This window comes from Xenopus tropicalis, chromosome 6, assembly GCF_000004195.4.
Source record: "Xenopus tropicalis strain Nigerian chromosome 6, UCB_Xtro_10.0, whole genome shotgun sequence".
Lineage (NCBI taxonomy): Eukaryota > Metazoa > Chordata > Amphibia > Anura > Pipidae > Xenopus > Xenopus tropicalis.
Genome location: NC_030682.2, coordinates 152544777 through 152561914, shown reverse-complemented (window position 1 = coordinate 152561914; position 17138 = coordinate 152544777). Strand labels below are relative to the sequence as shown.

The following is a 17138-nucleotide window of genomic DNA, read 5'->3' as shown; positions in this document are numbered from 1 at the left end:
TGTAAATGGGAGTTTGGAATTCACTCCCAGAATTCCTTTGTTTGCTTTTTCCCAAAGTGACTTTGACCGGGAAGCAGAATGAATCAGTAAGTGCCCCGTGCCCTGTACTGGTGCCAACTGTGCCCGTGTGTCTCAGGGAGATGGGAGAGACAGGCCCTCTGCATCTCTCCCTGTTGGCCTCAACTATGATAACATTCCCCCCCCCTTATATATTTATATATAGTGACCCCCCCCTTAACTGCCCCCCCCCCCCCCAGTGTAACCATCCCAAACTGGGCCAGCCTTTCCCCATAACTGAGCCCATTCCCTTTATCAGCTTAGTCGCTCTTTCCCTGTACTTCCTGCTCCTGGGCTGCTCTCTTCCCATGGTCAGGCAGGAACCCCCCCCTGGGTAAGTGAATCCAATCTCCCCCCAGTACTTACCCAGGTACAAAGCTCTGATTCTCTGTACTTCCTGCTCCTGGGCTGCTCTCTTTCCCATGGTCAGGCAGGAACCCACCCCCTCGGGTAAGTGAATCCAATCTCCCCCAGTACTTACCCAGGTACAGAGCTCTGATTCTCTGTACTTCCTGCTCCTGGGCTGCTCTCTTCCATGGTCAGGCAGGAACCCCCCCCTGGGTAAGTGAATCCAATCTCCCCCCAGTACTTACCCAGGTACAAAGCTCTGATTCTCTGTACTTCCTGCTCCACCTCATGGGCTGCTCTCTTTCCCATGGTCAGGCAGGAACCCCCCTGGGTTAAGTGAATCCAATCTACCCCCCAGTACTTACCCAGGTACAGAGCTCTGATTCTCTGTACTTCCTGCTCCTGGGCTGCTCTCTTTCCATCGTCAGACAGGGACCCCCCCCCCTGGGTAAGTGAATCCAATCTCCCCCAGTACTTACCCAGGCACAGAGCTCTGATTCTCTGTACTTCCTGCTCCTGGGCTGCTCTCTTTCCCATGGTCAGGCAGGAACCTCCCCCTGGGTAAGTGAATCCAATCTCCCCCCAGTACTTACCCAGGTACAAAGCTCTGATTCTCTGTACTTCCTGCTCCTGGGCTGCTCTCTTTCCCATGGTCAGGCAGGAACCCCCCCCCCTGGGTAAGTTAATCCAATCTCCCCCCAGTACTTACCCAGGTACAGAGCTCTGATTCTCTGTACTTCCTGCTCCTGGGCTGCTCTCTTTCCCATGGTCAGACAGGCAACCTCCCCCTGGAGTAAGTGAATCCAATCTCCCCCAGTACTTACCCTACAGGGGCACAGCGACACCACAGGGCTTTCATTGTGCAACTTTATCTGATTCTTTCAAACAATTGTGGAGAGCGACAGGCTGCTCCTGAAACTCCTCCATATCTGTAACCCTGAGACCCAAGCTGCAGCTGAGGGAAGAGGGGGATTGTTTATATGGAGCGCATGATCTCTACTTTACTAAACCGAAGCCAATAAATGAGCCCAACCGCAACTCATTGGCTCTCCATAGTGAGGGTAACGGTTGCCCTTGGGATAATATTATTATGAATATATTCCGTGCCCATCAGGCTTTTTGCCCCCCGTGCCCACAGACAGTGCCAGTGACGGTGCCGCTGGGGTTCAATTGCGCAGCTCTGACCCCTAATGAGAATAACGACTTCCCCTTGATTAACTGCACAATTTATTCACTTGGTACCACCGGGCGCCGCCCACAGCCGGGCACCATCCTTATACCCAGGGGGCACAGGGGCTCAGAGCAGGGGGAGGAGCTGGTGAGTGAGGGGCACGCGGGGTGCCGTTCCAGTGGAAGTGGTGGGGGGGGCACCCATGGAGTTGGCGCCGTATTCGAAGCCAGAACTTAACTCAAACGCCAGCGATGACTGACCAATCCAACGCCCCCACATCTGCCCGGCGCGGGGTGGTACAAGCGCCCACTGTCCGGCTGCACCGCCAGCTTCTCCGGCTCGAACGGCACCGTCAGTCTGTCCCCCCCCCCCACAGTACGACAGGAGTTGGGGCCCCGGGGGCCCCGCCGCTCAGCAGGTGGCTGAATACAATTGGCGGTCGTCGCAGCGAATGAAATTCCTCTCCCGGCCACAGGGGGAACGTACGGGAAATTCTCCTGGTACGACCCGTCTCGTTCCTCCGGAGCCGCCTGAAGAAGAACGTCAGGAACGCGGGTCTGTAACGGAAAGAACCCTCAGGGGCAACAATGGCACATCTGCCCCCCCCCCCACCTACTGTAACGGCACATCTGCCCCCCCCCCCACCTACTGTAACGGCACATCTGCCCCCCACCTACTGTAACGGCACATCTGCCCCCCCCCCTACTGTAACGGCCCATCTGCCCCCCCACCTACTGTAACGGCACATCTGCCCCCCACCTACTGTAACGGCACATCTGCCCCCCACCTACTGTAACGGCCATCTGCCCCCCACCCTACTGTAACGGCACATCTGCCCCCCACCTACTGTAACGGCCCATCTGCCCCCCCCATCTACTGTAACGGCACATCTGCCCCCCACCTACTGTAACGGCACATCTGCCCCCCACCTACTGTAACGGCACATCTGCCCCCCCCCCTACTGTAACGGCCCATCTGCCCCCCCCACCTACTGTAACGGCACATCTGCCCCCCCACCTACTGTAACGGCACATCTGCCCCCCCACCTACTGTAACGGCCCATCTGCCCCCCCACCTACTGTAACGGCACATCTGCCCCCCCACCTACTGTAACGGCACATCTGCCCCCCCCACCTACTGTAACGGCACATCTGCCCCCCCCCCTACTGTAACGGCACATCTGCCCCCCCACCTACTGTAACGGCCCATCTGCCCCCCCCCCACCTACTGTAACAGCACATCTGCCCCCCCACCTACTGTAACAGCACATCTGCCCCCCCCACCTACTGTAACGGCCCATCTGCCCCCCCCCACCTACTGTAACGGCACATCTGCCCCCCCACCTACTGTAACGGCACATCTGCCCCCCCACCTACTGTAACGGCCCATCTGCCCCCCCCCCCCACCTACTGTAACGGCGCATCTGCCCCCCCCCACCTACTGTAAACGGCGCATCTGCCCCCCCCCCACCTACTGTAACGGCGCATCTGCCCCCCCCCCACCTACTGTAACGGCGCATCTGCCCCCCCCCCCCCCACCTACTGTAACGGCAACATCTGCCCCCCATCCCACCTACTGTAACGGCACATCTGCCCCCCCACCTACTGTAACGGCCCATCTGCCCCCCACCTACTGTAACGGCCCATCTGCCCCCCCCCCACCTACTGTAACGGCCCATCTGCCCCCCCATCCCACCTACTGTAACGGCACATCTGCCCCCCCATCTCACCTACTGTAACGGCACATCTGCCCCCCCCACCTACTGTACGCCATCTGCCCCCCCACCTACTGTAACGGCCCATCTGCCCCCCCCCACCTACTGTAACGGCCCATCTGCCCCCCCATCCCACCTACTGTAACGGCACATCTGCCCCCCATCCCACCTACTGTAACGGCACATCTGCCCCCCCATCCCACCTACTGTAACGGCACATCTGCCCCCCCCACCTACTGTAACGGCCCATCTGCCCCCCCACCTACTGTAACGGCCCATCTGCCCCCCCCCCACCTACTGTAACGGCCCATCTGCCCCCCCATCCCACCTACTGTAACGGCACATCTGCCCCCCCCACCTACTGTAACGGCCCATCTGCCCCCCCACCTACTGTAACGGCCCATCTGCCCCCCCATCCCACCTACTGTAACGGCCATCTGCCCCCCCATCTCAACCTACTGTAACGGCACATCTGCCCCCCCCACCTACTGTAACGGCCCATCTGCCCCCCCACCTACTGTGCCACCCAGGTAAGGAAAGCCGTGCCACCTGCAGAAGCCACAGAGGGCAGGTAGGTGGGCACACAGGTAACAATGATCCCTATTGCCCTTTCCCCCTGGGGCACTTACAGCACTAACAGGGCAGAAGGAAAGGTGCCAATCTGGGCAGTTTCTTCCCTGGCAGCGAGAAGCCAATTCATTCTGCAGCGACCCAACCCCACTCACACTCACTGGCACACTCACCGGCACACTCACACTCACCGGCACACTCACACTCACCGGCACACACTCACTGGCACACTCACACTCACCGCACACACTCACTGGCACACTCACCGGCACACTCACACTCACTGGCACACTCACCGGCACACTCACACTCACCGGCACACACTCACTGGCACACTCACCGGCACACACTCACTGGCACCACTCACCGGCACACACTCACTGGCACACTCACACTCACTGGCACACTCACCGGCACACTCACACTCACCAGCACACTCACCGGCACACACTCACTGGCACACACTCACCGGCACACACTCACACTCACTGGCACACACTCACCGGCACACACTCACTGGCACACTCACACTCACCGGCACACACTCACTGGCACATTCACACTGGCACACTCACACTGGCACACTCACACTGGCACACTCACACTCACCGGCACACACTCACAAACAGGCAGCCGCCCCTCCTCCTTGGTAGCAGTAATTCCATTCCATGATGCAGTGCTGCCCCCTGCTGGTACCGTGCCCCGGCGTCTCTGCTCGTTCCAACCTGTAGTTTCCCTGCCAGTAAGTGACGGGCAAATCCCATACGGAACATTCACAGAGCAGCCGGGGGGGGGGGTATGAGCAGCCGGGGGGGGGGGGGTATGAGCAGCCGGGGGGGGGGGGTATGAGCAGCCGGGGGGGGGGGTATGAGCAGCCGGGGGGGGGATGAGCAGCCGGGGGGGGGGGATGAGCAGCCGGGGGGGGGGATGAGCAGCCGGGGGGGGGGGGTATGAGCAGGGGGGGGGATGAGCAGCGGGAGGGGGGGGTATGAGCAGCGGGGGGGGGGTAATGTTTCCCTCCCCCTATTACACAGCAGGATAAATACAGGTCCTTCTCCAAGTGATCATATTGGGATAAAGTGGATTACTTTCTGTAATGTACTGATACACATCAGCCTCATGTATTTTACACTCATTACTCACAAGTGAAGGAGTTCAGGCCTTTTATTGGTTGAATCCTGATTGGGGCATACAGCTCATGGGATCCCACAATCCCTGTCTCACAAATGAGCCTATCATGAAAAGGTTCTCTAAACGAGCAATTAACCCAATCATCTGAATCCACTCATTAACTCTAAACTCCTGCGATTCCTGAGGCTTTTATAGACTCCCAGCCTGGTTCATTCCTCAAACCCGCAATCATGGGTAAGCCTGGCGCCCTGACTGCCAACCTGCCTGCCGCCCTGACTGCCGACCTGACTGCCACCCTGACTGCCGCCCTGACTGCCCACCTGACTGCCGACCTGACTGCCAACCTGACTGCCGCCCTGACTGCCGCCCTGACTGCCCACCTGACTGCCGCCCTGACTGCCCACCTGACTGCCCACCTGACTGCCGCCCAGAAGGCCATGATTGACTCCCTCACACAAGAGGGTAAGAGACAGACATTTCTGAGCGAATAGGCAGTTCCCAGAATGCTGTATGAAGGCTCCTCAGTGGAAAGTCTGTGGGAGGAAAAAGTGGCAGAAAACGCTGCACAAGGAGAAGAGGAGACCGGCCCTGAGGAAGACTATGGAGAAGGAGAAGCCCTTGGGGAACCTGCGGAACCAATGGAGTCTGGAGTAGAAACATCCGGAGCCCTGAGGAAGACTATGGAGAAGGAGAAGCCCTTGGGGAACCTGCGGAACCAATGGAGTCTGGAGTAGAAACATCCGGAGCCCCGGGTACAGGCGTGTGTGGGCTACAGGGGCAACATTGCCCAGGCCACTTTTGAAGCACAAACAGCGCAGAAGCGCGTGGGCTACAGAGAAGCAGCACCGGTTGCTCATTGGTCCAAAGCACTTTTTTCGGATGAAAGCAAATGTGGCACGTCATTGGGAAATCAAGGTGCCAGAGTCTGGGGGGGACTGGGGAGAGGGAAATGCCAGTGTCAGGTACCCACAGTCAGTGATGGGCCGGGTGCCATGCCAGCTGCTGCTGTTGGGCCACTGGGTTTACCAAGGGCAGGGGCAGTGCAGCTATCAGGAGATGTTGGGGCACTTCATGCTTCCTCTGCTCACGGTGCCAAACCCACTGGGAAATGCTTTACTGCCCATGGTATTCCTGTGCCCAATTGGCCAACTCTCCTGCCCTGAACCCCATAGAGAATCTGCGGGATATTGTGAAGAGAAAGTTGAGAGACACAAGAGCCAACTCTCTGGATGAGCTTAAGGCCGAAGCATCCTGGGCCTCCATAACCCCCAGCAGTGCCACAGGCTGATTGCCCCCATGCCACGCCGCAGTGAAGCATCCTGGGCCTCCATAACCCCCAGCAGTGCCACAGGCTGATTGCCCCCATGCCACGCCGCATTGAAGCATCCTGGGCCTCCATAACCCCCAGCAGTGCCACAGGCTGATTGCCCCCATGCCACGCCGCAGTGAAGCATCCTGGGCCTCCATAACCCCCAGCAGTTGCCACAGGCTGATTGCCCCCATGCCACGCCGCATTGAAGCATCCTGGGCCTCCATAACCCCCAGCAGTGCCACAGGCTGATTGCCCCCATGCCACGCCGCATTGAAGCATCCTGGGCCTCCATAACCCCCAGCAGTGCCACAGGCTGATTGCCCCCATGCCACGCCGCAGTGAAGCATCCTGGGCCTCCATAACCCCCAGCAGTGCCACAGGCTGATTGCCCCCATGCCACGCCGCAGTGAAGCATCCTGGGCCTCCATAACCCCCAGCAGTGCCACAGGCTGATTGCCCCATGCCACGCCGCAGTGAAGCATCCTGGGCCTCCATAACCCCCAGCAGTACCAAAGGCTGATTGCCCCATGCCACGCCGCATTGAAGCATCCTGGGCCTCCATAACCCCCAGCAGTGCCACAGGCTGATTGCCCCCCATGCCACGCCGCAGTGAAGCATCCTGGGCCTCCATAACCCCCAGCAGTGCCACAGGCTGATTGCCCCATGCCACGCCGCAGTGAAGCATCCTGGGCCTCCATAACCCCCAGCAGTGCCACAGGCTGATTGCCCCCATGCCACGCCGCAGTGAAGCATCCTGGGCCTCCATAACCCCCAGCAGTGCCACAGGCTGATTGCCCCCATGCCACGCCGCAGTGAAGCAGCCATTTCTGCCATAGGACTCCCGGCCCAGTACTGAGTGCAGAACTGAACAGAATTATTTGAAAGCTGATTTTTTTTTGTATTAAAAACACTTTTCTTTTATTGGTCGGATGAAATAGGCTCATTTGTGAGACAGGGATTGTGGGATCCCATGAGCTGTTTGCCCCAATCAGGATTCAACCAATAAAAGGCCTGAACTTCTTCACTTGTGAGTAATGAGAGTAAAATACATGAGGCTGATGTGTATCAGTACATTACAGAAAGTAATCCACTTTATCCCAATATGATCACTTGGAGAAGGACCTGTATTTATCCTGCTGTGTAATAGGGGGAGGGAACATTACCCCCCCCCGGCTGCTCATACCCCCCCCCCCCCGGCTGCTCATACCCCCCCCCCGGCTGCTCATACCCCTGTATTCCTCGTGTTAAGCATTACAATACATAGGCCCCTCTCCCCCAAAGAGCTTACAGTCTAAGTGAGTAGAAATAAAGCCCCTCACTCACTCACACAGCCCAATACCCTACTGCCCCTCACTCACTCACTACTGCCCCTCACTCACTCACTACTGCCCCTCACTCACTCACTACTGCCCCTCACTCACTCACACAGCCCAATACCCTACTGCCCCTCACTCACTCACTACTGCCCCTCACTCACACAGCCCAATACCCTACTGCCCCTCACTCACTCACTACTGCCCCTCACTCACACAGCCCAATACCCTACTGCCCCTCACTCACTCACTACTGCCCCTCACTCACACAGCCCAATACCCTACTGCCCCTCACTCACTCACTACTACCCCTCACTCACACAGCCCAATACCCTACTGCCCCTCACTCACTCACTACTGCCCCTCACTCACACAGCCCAATACCCTACTGGCCCCTCACTCACTCACTACTGCCCCTCACTCACACAGCCCAATACCCTACTGCCCTCACTCACTCACTACTGCCCCTCACTCACACAGCCCAATACCCTACTGCCCCTCACTCACTCACTACTGCCCCTCACTCACACAGCCCAATACCCTACTGCCCCTCACTCACTCACTACTGCCCCTCACTCACACAGCCCAATACCCTACTGCCCCTCACTCACTCACTACTACCTCTATTGCCCCACCTACCTACCCCCTACCTTCCTCATAAGGTGGCGACACACACGTGGCAATTTCCGATCGTATAATCGGCCACTAACCTTCAGGGCTGAAACGGCAGATTTTACTTCTATGGCGCCCAATCAAAATCTTTTAACCCACACGATGGGCGAGTCGCCCGATATCAGCAGCCTCCTGCGCCGACTCACCCACTTGCCCCACACGCACCAAATATCGTCCAAACGAGGTTTTATATATTATCGGTGCGTGTATGGCCGGCTTAAAGCCCAACCTACCTCTATAGCCCCACCTACCTCTATAGCCCCACCTACCTCTATAGCCCCACCTACCTCTATAGCCCCCACCTACCTACCTCTATAGCACTTACCTTTATAGCAGGTGATGAAATTCTTCACTTTGGCATCATCCAAGAAAAGCTGCGGGGGGAGAGAAATGGCAGTTAGGGAGAGAGATGGGGGGAGAGAGATGGCAGTTCGGGAGAGAGATGGGGGGGGAGAGAAATGGCAGTTAGGGAGAGAGATGGGGGGAGAGAAAATGGCAGTTGGGGAGAGAGATGGGGGGGGAGAGAAATGGCAGTTAGGGAGAGAGATGGGGGGAAGAGATGGCAGTTGGGGGGAGAGATGGCAGTTGGGGAGAGAGATGGGGGGGAGAGAAATGGCAGTTAGGGAGAGAGATGGGGGGGGAGACAGCAGTTGGGGAAAGAGATGGGGGGGGGGAGACAGTAGTTGGGGAAAGAGATGGGGGGGAGAGAAATGGCAGTTAGAGAGAGAGATGGGGGGGGAGAGATGGCAGTTGGGGGGAGATTTGGCAGTTGGGGAGAGAGATGGGGGGGAGAGAAATGGCAGTTGGGGAGAGAGATGGGGGGGAGACAGCAGTTGGGGAAAGAGATGGGGGGGGGAGAAATGGCAGTTGGGGAGAGAGATGGGGGGAGAGAAATGGCAGTTAGGGAGAGAGATGGGGGGAGAGAAATGGCAGTTAGGGAGAGAGATGGGGGGAGACAGCAGTTAGGGAGAGAGATGGGGGGAGACAGCAGTTGGGGAGAGAGATGGGGGGAAAGAAACGGCAGTTGGGGAGAGAGATGGGGGGAGAGAAATGGCAGTTGGGGAGAGAGATGGGGGGGAGAGATGGCAGTTGGGGAAAGAGATTGGGGGGGGGAGAAATGGCAGTTGGGGAGAGAGATGGGGGGAGAGAAATGGCAGTTAGGGAGAGAGATGGGGGGAGACAGCAGTTAGGGAGAGAGATGGGGGGAGACAGCAGTTGGGGAGAGAGATGGGGGGAAAGAAACGGCAGTTGGGGAGAGAGATGGGGGGAGAGAAATGGCAGTTGGGGAGAGAGATGGGGGGGGAGAGATGGCAGTTGGGGAAAGAGATGGGGGGGGGAGAGAAATGGCAGTTAGGGAGAGAGATGGGGGGGGGAGAGATGGCAGTTGGGGAGAGAGATGGGGGGGAGAGAAATGGCAGTTAGGGAGAGAGATGGGGGGAGAGATGGCAGTTGGGGAAAGAGATGGGGGGGAGAGAAATGGCAGTTAGGGAGAGAGATGGGGGGAGAGATGGCAGTTGGGGAAAGAGATGGGGGGGAGAGAAATGGCAGTTAGGGAGAGAGATGGGGGGGGTGAGAAATGGCAGTTAGGGAGAGAGATGGGGGAGACAGCAGTTAGGGAGAGAGATGGGGGAGACAGCAGTTGGGGAGAGAGATGGGGGGAGAGAAACGGCAGTTGGGGAGAGAGATGGCAGTTGGGGAAAGAGATGGGGGGGGAGAAATGGCAGTTAGGGAGAGAGATGGGGGGGGAGAGAAATGGCAGTTGGGGAGAGAGATGGCAGTTGGGGAAAGAGATGGGGGGGGAGAAATGGCAGTTAGGGAGAGAGATGGGGGGGAGAGATGGCAGTTGGGGAGAGAGATGGGGGGGAGAGAAATGGCAGTTAGGGAGAGAGATGGGGGGAGAGATGGCAGTTGGGGAGAGAGATGGGGGGGTGAGAAATGGCAGTTAGGGGGAGAGATGGGGGGGGAGACAGCAGTTGGGAAAGAGATGGGGGGGAGAGAAATGGCAGTTGGGGGAGAGAGATGGGGGGAGAGAAATGGCAGTTAGGGAGAGAGATGGGGGGAAGAGATGGCAGTTGGGGGGAGAGATGGCAGTTGGGGAAAGAGATGGGGGGGGAGAGAAATGGCAGTTAGGGAGAGAGATGGGGGGGGAGAGATGGCAGTTGGGGAGAGAGATGGGGGGGAGAGAAATGGCAGTTAGGGAGAGAGATGGGGGGAGAGATGGCAGTTGGGGAGAGAGATGGGGGGGAGAGAAATGGCAGTTAGGGAGAGAGATGGGGGGGGAGAGAGATGGGGGGGAGAGAAATGGCAGTTGGGGAGAGAGATGGCAGTTGGGGAAAGAGATGGGGGGGGAGAAATGGCAGTTAGGGAGAGAGATGGGGGGGAGAGATGGCAAGTTGGGGAGAGAGATGGGGGGGGAGAGAAATGGCAGTTAGGGAGAGAGATGGGGGGGAGAGATGGCAGTTGGGGAGAGAGATGGGGGGTGAGAAATGGCAGTTAGGGGAAGAGATGGCAGTTGGGGAGAGAGATGGGGGGGGAGAGAAATGGCAGTTAGGGAGAGAGATGGGGGGGGAGACAGCAGTTGGGGAAAGAGATGGGGGGGGAGAGAAATGGCAGTTAGGGAGAGAGATGGGGGGAAGAGATGGCAGTTGGGGGGAGAGATGGCAGTTGGGGAGAGAGATGGGGGGGGAGAGAAATGGCAGTTAGGGAGAGAGATGGGGGGGGGGAGACAGCAGTTGGGGAAAGAGATGGGGGGGGAGACAGTAGTTGGGGAAAGAGATGGGGGGGGAGAGAAATGGCAGTTAGGGAGAGGGATGGGGGGGAGAGATGGCAGTTGGGGGAGAGTTGGCAGTTGGGGAGAGAGATGGGGGGGAGAGAAATGGCAGTTGGGGAGAGAGATGGGGGGAGAGAAATGGCAGTTAGGGAGAGAGATGGGGGGGAGAGATGGCAGTTGGGGAGAGAGATGGGGGGAGAGAAATGGCAGTTAGGGAGAGAGATGGGGGGAGAGATGGCAGTTGGGGGGAGAGATGGGGGGGGAGAGAAATGGCAGTTAGGGAGAGAGATGGGGGGGAGAGATGGCAGTTGGGGAGAGAGATGGGGGGAAGAGAAATGGCAGTTAGGGAGAGAGATGGGGGGAGAGATGGCAGTTGGGGAGAGAGATGGGGGGAGAGAAATGGCAGTTAGGAAGAGAGATGGGGGGGAGAGATGGCAGTTGGGGAGAGAGATGGGGGGAGAGAAATGGCAGTTAGGGAGAGAGATGGGGGGAGAGAAATGGCAGTTGGGGAGAGAGATGGGGGGGGAGAGAAATGGCAGTTAGGGAGAGAGATGGGGGGAGAGATGGCAGTTGGGGAGAGAGATGGGGGGGAAGAGAAATGGCAGTTAGGGAGAGAGATGGGGGGGAGAGATGGCAGTTGGGGAGAGGTGGGGGGGAGAGAGATGGGGGGAGAGAAATGGCAGTTAGGGAGAGAGATGGGGGGGAGAGATGGCAGTTGGGGAGAGAGATGGGGGGGGGAGAGAAATGGCAGTTAGGGAGAGAGAAGGGAGGTAGAGATGGCAGTTGGGGAGAGAGAGGTGGGTTATTAGCCCATTACAATGTACCTGTCCAGCTGGGGGAGGAACCCCCATATGTCAGACCCCCCCCCTCCATATGTCAGACCCCCCCCTCCATATGTCAGACCCCCCCACCCATATGTCAGACCCCCCCCATTATGTCAGACCCCCCCTCCATATGTCAGACCCCCCCCATATGTCAGACCCCCCCCCTCCATGTCAGACCCCCCCCATTGTCAGACCCCCCCCCCCATATGTCAGACCCCCCCCCATATGTCAGAGACCCCCCCCCCATATGTCAGACCCCCCCCCATATGTCAGACCCCCCCCGCCTATGTCAGACCCCCCCATATGTCAGACCCCCCCATATGTCAGACCCCCCCCCGTATGTCAGACCCCCCCCCCATTATAGTCAGACCCCCCCCCCATATGTCAGACCCCCCCCCTATATGTCAGACCCCCCCCCATATGTCAGACCCCCCCATATGTCAGACCCCCCCCATATGTCAGACCCCCCCCCATATGTCAGACCCCCCCCATATGTCAGACCCCATGCGACCCCCCCATATGTCAGACCCCCCTGTCAGACCCCCCCCCATATGTCAGGACCCCCCCCCATATGTCAGACCCCCCCCCCATTATGTCAGACCCCCCCCCATATGTCAGACCCCCCCCCATATGTGAGACCCCGCCCCCCATATGTCACCCCCAGGACCCCCCCCCCATATGTCAGACCCCCCCCCATATGTCAGACCCCCCCCATATGTCAGACCCCCCCCCCATATTGTCAGAACCCCCCCCCATATCGATAAGACCCCACACATACCAAATGTCTCCATCTTGTACTAATGTCTCCATCTTGTCCTACTGTCTCCATTTTCCCCTACTGTCTCCATCTTACTCTACTGTCTCCATCTCTCCCCACTGTCTCCATCTTCCCTACTGTCTCCATCTTCCCTACTGTCTCCATCTTACTCTACTGTCTCCATCTTCCCTACTGTCTCCATCTTCCCTACTGTCTCCATCTTCCCTACTGTCTCCATCTTCCCTACTGTCTCCATCTTCCCTACTGTATCCATCTTACTCTACTGTCTCCATCTTCCCTACTGTCTCCATCTTCCCTACTGTCTCCATCTTGCCCTACTGTCTCCATCTTACTCTACTGTCTCCATCTTACTCTACTGTCTCCATCTCTCCCCACTGTCTCCATCTTCCCTACTGTCTCCATCTTACTCTACTGTCTCCATCTTGCCCTACTGTCTCCATCTTGCCCTACTGACTCCATCTTCCCTACTGTCTCCATCTTGCCTTACTGTCTCCATCTTGCCCTACTGTCTCCATCTTCCCTACTGTCTCCATCTTACTCTACTGTCTCCATCTTCCCTACTGTCTCCATCTTGCCCTACTGTCTCCATCTTCCCTACTGTCTCCATCTTACTCTACTGTCTCCATCTTACCTGTCTCCATCTCCCCACTGTCTCCCCATCTTACTCTACTGTCCATCTTACTCTACTGTCTCCTCTCCCCCACTGTCTCCATCTTCCCTACTGTCTCCATCTTCCCTATTGTCTCCATCTTACTCTACTGTCTCCATCTCTCCCCACTGTCTCCATCTTCCCTACTGTCTCCATCTTACTCTACTGTCTCCATCTCTCCCCACTGTCTCCATCTTCTTTACTGTCTCCATCTTACTCTACTGTCTCCATCTTACTCTACTGTCTCCATCTTACTGTACTGTCTCCATCTTACTCTACTGTCTCCCTCTCTCCCCACTGTCTCCATCTTGCCCTACTGTCTCCATCTTACTCTACTGTCTCCATCTTGTCCTACTGTCTCCATCTTGTCCTACTTTCTCCATCTTACTCTACTGTCTCCATCTCTCCCCACTGTCTCCATATTACTCTACTGTCTCCATCTTACTCTACTGTCTCCGTCTTACTCTACTGTCTCCATCTCTCCCCACTGTCTCCATCTTACTCTACTGTCTCCATCTTACTCTACTGTCTCCGTCTTACTCTACTGTCTCCATCTCTCCCCACTGTCTCCATCTTACTCTACTTTCTCCATCTTACTCTACTGTCTCCATCTTACTCTACTGTCTCCATCTTACTCTACTGTCTCCATCTTACTCTACTGTCTCCATCTCTCCCCATTGTCTCCATCTTACTCTACTGTCTCCATCTTACTCTACTGTCTACATCTCTCCCTACTGTCTCCATCTTGTCCTACTGTCTCCATCTTGCCCTACGGTCTCCATCTTGTCCTACTGTCTCCATCTTGTACTAATGTCTCCATCTTGTACTAATGTCTCCAACTTGCCCTACTGTCCCCATCTTGTCCTACTTTCTCCATCTTGTCCTACTGTCTCCATCTTGCCCTACTGTCTCCATCTTGTCCTACTGTCTCCATCTTGTACTAATGTCTCCATCTTGTACTAATGTCTCCATCTTGCCCTACTGTCCCCATCTTGTCCTACTTTCTCCATCTTGTCCTACTGTCTCCATCTTGCCCTACTGTCTCCATCTTGTCCTACTGTCTCCATCTTGTACTAATGTCTCCATCTTGTACTAATGTCTCCATCTTGTCCTACTGTCTCCATCTTGCCCTACTTTCTCCATCTTGCCCTACTGTCTCCATCTTGCCCTACTGTCTCCATCTTGTACTAATGTCTCCATCTTGCCCTACTGTCCCCATCTTGTCCTACTGTCTCCATCTTGTCCTACTGTCTCCATCTTGCCCTACTGTCTCCATCTTGTCCTACTGTCTCCATCTTGTCCTACTGTCTCCATCTTGCCCTACTGTCTCCATCTTGTCCTACTGTCTCCATCTTGCCCTACTGTATCCATCTAACTCTACTGTCTCCATCGTACTCTACTGTCTCCATCTCTTCCTACTGTCTCCATCATGTCCTACTGTTTCCATCTTGTCCTACTGTTTCCATCTTGCCCTACTGTCTCCATCTAACTCTACTGTCTCTATCTTACTCTACTGTCTACATCTCTCCCCACTGTCTCCATATTACTCTACTTTCTCCATCTTACTCTACTGTCTCCATCTTACTCTACTGTCTCCATCTTACTCTACTGTCTCCATCTTACTCTACTGTCTCCATCTTACTCTACTGTCTCCATCTCTCCCCATTGTCTCCATCTTACTCTACTGTCTCCATCTTACTCTACTGTCTACATCTCTCCCTACTGTCTCCATCTTGTCCTACTTTCTCCATCTTGCCCTACGGTCTCCCAGCTTGTCCTACTGTCTCCCATCTTGCCCCTACTGTCTCCATCTGTCCTACTGTCTCCATCTTGTACTAATGTCTCCATCTTGTACTAATGTCTTTCAACTTGCCCCTACTGTCCCCATCTTGTCCTACTTTCTCCATCTTGTCCTACTGTCTCCATCTTGCCCTACTGTCTCCATCTTGTCCTACTGTCTCCATCTTGTACTAATGTCTCCATCTTGTACTAATGTCTCCATCTTGCCCTACTGTCCCCATCTTGTCCTACTTTCTCCATCTTGTCCTACTGTCTCCATCTTGCCCTACTGTCTCCATCTTGTCCTACTGTCTCCATCTTGCCCTACTGTCTCCATCTTGTCCTACTGTCTCCATCTTGTACTAATGTCTCCATCTTGTACTAATGTCTCCATCTTGTCCTACTGTCTCCATCTTGCCCTACTTTCTCCATCTTGCCCTACTGTCTCCATCTCTTCCTACTGTCTCCATCATGTCCTACTGTTTCCATCTTGTCCTACTGTCTCCATCTTGCCCTACTGTCTCCATCTTGTCCTACTGTCTCCATCTTGTACTAATGTCTCCATCTTGTACTAATGTCTCCATCTTGTCCTACTGTCTCCATCTTGCCCTACTTTCTCCATCTTGCCCTACTGTCTCCATCTTGTCCTACTGTCTCCATCTTGTACTAATGTCTCCATCTTGTACTAATGTCTCCATCTTGTCCTACTGTCTCCATCTTGCCCTACTGTCTCCATCTTGTCCTACTGTCTCCATCTTGCCCTACTGTCTCCATCTAACTCTACTGTCTCCATCGTACTCTACTGTCTACATCTCTTCCTACTGTCTCCATCATGTCCTACTGTTTCCATCTTGTCCTACTGTTTCCATCTTGCCCTACTGTCTCCATCTAACTCTACTGTCTCTATCTTACTCTACTGTCTACATCTCTCCCCACTGTCTCCATCTTACTCTACTGTCTCCATCTTACTCTACTGTCTCCATCTTGCCCTACTGTCTTCATCTTGCCCTACTGTTCCCATCTTGCCCTACTGTTCCCATCTTGCCCTACAGTCTCCATCTCTCTATGCTGTCTCCATCTTGCCCTACTGTCTCCATCTTGCCCTACTGTCTCCATCTTGCCCTACTATCCCCATCTTGCCCTACTGTCTCCATCTTGCCCTACTATCCCCATCTTGCCCTACTATCCCCATCTTTTACTACTGTCTCCATCTTGCCCTACTGTCTCCATCTTGCCCTACTGTCTCCATCTCTCCATGCTGTCTCCATCTTGCCCTACAGTCTCCATCTTGTCCTACTGTCTCCATCTTGCCCTACTGTCTCCATCTTGCCCTACTGTCTCCATCTTGCCCTACCGTCTCCATCTTGCCCTACTGTCTCCATCTTTCCCTACTGTCTCCATCTTGCCCTACTGTCTCCATCTTGTCCTACTGTCTCCATCTTGTCCTACTGTCTCCATCTTGCCCTACTGTCTCCATCTTGTCCTACTGTCTCCATCTTGTCCTACTGTCTCCATCTTGCCCTACTGTCTCCATCTTGTCCTACTGTCTCCATCTTGCCCTACTGTCTCCATCTAACTCTACTGTCTCCATCGTACTCTACTGTCTACATCTCTTCCTACTGTCTCCATCATGTCCTACTGTTTCCATCTTGTCCTACTGTTCCATCTTGCCCTACTGTCTCCATCTAACTCTACTGTCTCTATCTTACTCTACTGTCTACATCTCTCCCCACTGTCTCCATCTTACTCTACTGTCTCCATCTTACTCTACTGTCTCCATCTTGCCCTACTGTCTTCATCTTGCCCTACTGTTCCCATCTTGCCCTACTGTTCCCATCTTGCCCTACTGTCTCCATCTCTCTATGCTGTCTCCATCTTGCCCTACTGTCTCCATCTTGCCCTACTGTCTCCATCTTGCCCTACTATCCCCATCTTGCCCTACTGTCTCCATCTTGCCCTACTATCCCCATCTTGCCCTACTATCCCCATCTTTTACTACTGTCTCCATCTTGCCCTACTGTCTCCATCTCTCCATGCTGTCTCCATCTTG

General features: G+C 55.5%; 1 pseudogene; it reads right to left on the bottom strand.

The window, feature by feature from the left end:
- Positions 1–1614: 1614 nt before the first annotated feature.
- On the bottom strand, positions 1615–13320 carry LOC116411760 (annotated as a pseudogene).
- Between the last annotated feature and the right edge of the window lie 3818 nt (positions 13321–17138).